General features: G+C 38.1%; 1 pseudogene; it reads right to left on the bottom strand.

Moving 5' to 3' along the window:
- Positions 1 to 1828: 1828 nt before the first annotated feature.
- On the bottom strand, positions 1829 to 3740 carry LOC138922196 (ligand-dependent nuclear receptor corepressor-like protein pseudogene; annotated as a pseudogene).
- Positions 3741 to 4084: the final 344 nt, after the last annotated feature.

Raw genomic sequence — 4084 nt, forward strand, 5'->3', positions numbered from 1 at the left:
TATAAATATTATGTAATGCCTTCAAGCCCCCAAATTTTTGCAAGTAAAATTCTGTATAATGAGGTCAATAAAATTGTGTTGAAACATTAACTTTGCTTTTCACTGGGGGCGCGGGGGGCGGGGAGGGGAAATACATTAAATCATCCAAGTTCTGGCCCTCACAAAATATGGCTTAATTCTTTAAAAAGAAAGATGACCCTGACATCTGCTGTTTTGCAATCTATTATGTATACTTTCTTGGGGGAATAAAAAAGAGCGAGAGGATTCATACCCTAGCATGCAGGTAACATTAATTGCTGAAGAGGGTTCAGTATAGATCGAAGAGACCAAATATCTACTTGGTTGTGTATTTCCCTCTCTTCAGTTTCCTTATACATATGTAAGCAGTTTTTCAATGTAATAGCTGAAAATCTCTTTAGTATTACATGTATATGTGATTATTAGATACACACAAACACAAGTGTAAAAACACAAGTATTTGACAAGGTGCACTTATTTTTTAAATTCAGCTTTAAGTATTCCTTTTGGACTTAGGAAAACTGGCTTAGAAAAATGATCAGAACCTGACTTTTAACAGAGCAAAGGGGCACTCGGAGAACTGTGAACATATGAAGCAAATCCCCAATCTTTATATGGAGGCACATGCTTTATAACATTTTACCACTAAAACGGCATACTCCATAAATCCAACATGGATACTCTGAACCACATTTTAAAACTGCTATATAAAAATTACTGGTCTCTTTTATGAGGCTAGTAAAAGTTAAAATGCACTGCCCAGCTTCTAACTGCCCAATTAGTAGAGTTTACATTACTGAAAGTTCAAAACAGCTTCAGTGTTAAATATTTGTAAATCCATTTAAGACCCTGAACAAACTGCAAATTTGGTTATTAGCAAAACGATAATGTATCGCCCACCAAAATGAAATCTGTAATTCATTTTTGATAAACTGAAAATGTTTTGAAATGTCACAGCAGCAAATATATTAAAGTTACACTGAGGTTTTTCAATAGTAGGAGTCTATCACAATCCTTAAAATTTAAAGTAGTCATAACATCAACCAACCAGCACATTTAAACCAAAATGATCATTCTCAAGCTTTTTCTGTGCCCATTATAAACATGCTCTAAGTTGCATTCCAACTTTCTTTTCTAATCTTACACATTAGCTTATTTTTCAAATGAAAAACAAAATTAAATTATTTTAATAATTAAATTTAAATTACTTTTTGTTCTTAGTATTCCATCTTATATTAAAGGATTTTATAGCTCCTGGGGTTAACAATGTGTCAGTTTTTTTCAAAAAGTGTATACCTTATAAACCCCAACTTCCTGCTACAACAACTGTTAAATGATAAATATTAAATTTCATTATACATATCATTTAAGGTTTTCTTGTCTATTCCTGGTGGATGCACTTGAGTGCATTTCATATTTCATAGAATGCACTGTAGTGTCCTAATACTGTATATATTAATTTTTCTTAGTATGGAGATAGCTGCGTATTTAAACTCTGATTGGTTGGTTGACGTACTTACAGTAACTCTAAGTATGTTAGGTAAAAATGTTTAAAAACTATTAATATCATATTTCCATTATAAGATGGTTTAACTGAATGGCTGGGGTGGTCTTTCACCTATAAAAATGTTTCACTTGACAATTACTTGTTTTCCCACAACGCTTTATGCTATTGACTACTAAAGAAAACCTCAATCTTTTTCACCTATTTATACAAGGATTAAATACAAACTATCAGAATTAAGTAAGCAACTATATAATTCTGTCCACAGTGAAAACCCTGAATAAAACTTTTTTTCAAAAGGCATGTAAGTGGTTTTTCAACTGCAAAATTTCATGTCTCCTGTCAGAGTGAGCATCTGTAATTCCCACGTGTGTGTATATAGACACACAAACACACACCTGTGCACATACACACACACACACAAACACACGTACAAACATTTTCCTAACAAGTAATCTACACAGGCTTGCTGCTGTTTTTGCAGCTGCCAGTCCCTGAATCTGTCATATTATATAACCCAGTGTCTGGTACTCGGAGTTTCTTCGGAGGAGGAGTCTTCAGTGTTCCAGATCTTTCTTTTACCTTGTATTCTAAAGTGCCGTGAGGTACCCCATAAATTCCTTGTGCTTTGGAAGCACTCATTTTGCCACTCATTACCATTGCAATAGCCTCTTCCATTATTTCATGATCATACTGCCGATAACGGCCACGTTTTTTCCTGGGCTGCTTATTATCTTTTCGATCCAATCCATCTTCAGTATTTTCAGAGGTTCCATCAACTGTTCCATTTTTAGAATTAAGACACAAAGGAGAGAGGTCCCCGGGTAGAAAGTAAGAGTCAACACTTGAGTGAGTTACGGGCCCAGAACATTCTATTTTCTTCTGTTTAGGGAGTATATTTTTCAGTTTTTGGAGAGCTGATCCTTCTAGGACTGGAGAGGTTTTGGAAACTTGATACATAACATCCAGCAGACCAGGACCATCAGGTTGTGGTTTTGAAACAGAACTTACTCGTAGTTGAGGAATTTTTAACTGTACAGTAGGACGTGAAGTTTCATATTGTAGGCTTTCATTTTTTTCTTTAAATTAGATTGAGTTTACTTTTTTCTGTGCGCTCTGCTTGAGCTCTTGCCCACAGGGCTACTTTATGCAGCACTGCACAAGTTTCTTTACTGTCTTTATATGAGTAACTATCACTGAAATCTCGAGCTTTGTTTTTAAAAGATGCAGGCTTCCCTGCTGGTAAGGCTTCTAAGTGGAGAAGTAAAGTTTTTTGAGGTATGCCTGCTTTATTTCTGTCCAGTGCTCCAGACTGAATGTCTTTCAAAGCTTCTGAGAGCAAACCATCTGCAAACTCAGCACTTCTCTCCACATAGTCCTCTCTGTTTCTCTGTAGTCTCCCAGCCATTGAATTTTCAGAAGAAGGATCGCATACGGACGACTCTTCAGATTTTATGCTGGTTTTCTTTGTAGAGAGATCTAACACTCCATCCCCTTGCTGAGTATTTTGTTCTTGCATTCGATTCACAGTGAGGTCTAAGGGGCCTTCCTGTTCTTCCTGAAGGGAGTTTTCTGCTTGATTCATTTGAATACTTTTACATATTAGACTTGGTCCAATTGAACCATTTCTATTCTCTTGAATTTTACCACTTTTTGAAATATACTCAATTGCAAACTGACGTATCATCTTTTTCATTAATTCCTGAGCAACTAGGGGAATGTTAGGATCACAGTTCTGAGGAAGGTCTTTCTTTCGAAAGAGTGCATTTAGCTAATTTTCTGCTTGGCATTCAGTCTTTCAGTGTTGGACTGGCCCTGAGATGACAGTTTCTCTGTTGGTGTTGACTGTGAAGAATCAAGAGATGGTAGACAATCCTTCAAATAAACTCAGGGCTCTTCGTAGCCGTGGTCCATAAAGCCCTTCTAAAATACTCTCAAAACCTACACAGTGCATGAGACGGTGGCGCCAAGAGTCGAGTTCCCGCCGGCATCCTCTCCTCTCCGCCGCGCACCGAGGGCTCCAGCACCGGGCGGCGAGGGCAGCGGCCACTCTCTCTCTTCCCTTGTCCATCCGCGTCCCGCGTCACGCGCCCTCATTTACATACGAGCGGCGCAGGCACGAGGCAGGGGCGCGAGCCCCGGAGCGCCAAAAACAAATCATTTTAAGAATGAGACCAAGAATAGACTCATTTTGTAATGATCAAAGTTGAGGAGCAGAAAACAACCAGAGATGTGCTTTTCCTCAGTGAAGGCGGGAGGAAGCCAGGGGCAGGAGGGCAGTGAATCCCTTTGATACTGGGAGAAAACCAATTCCGAGAGAGCCAATCAGAGGGCACGGGAAGGGGCTGGAAATAAATGTCACCTCGACAAAACCTACCCAGTTGTATCAAAGCTTGGCCCTGACTTCAAGGCCTTCATTCGCAGTTAAATAGTTTCTGTTTTAATTTTATTAAAGTATACTAACGCATACATTTGTTATGAAAAAAATCAAGTCATACAAAATAATAATGAGGGACAAAAGTTCTCCACAGGCAATTACTTTTCACTTTGTTTTTTATTTCT

This window comes from Equus caballus, unplaced genomic scaffold (assembly GCF_041296265.1).
Source record: "Equus caballus isolate H_3958 breed thoroughbred unplaced genomic scaffold, TB-T2T haplotype2-0000609, whole genome shotgun sequence".
Lineage (NCBI taxonomy): Eukaryota > Metazoa > Chordata > Mammalia > Perissodactyla > Equidae > Equus > Equus caballus.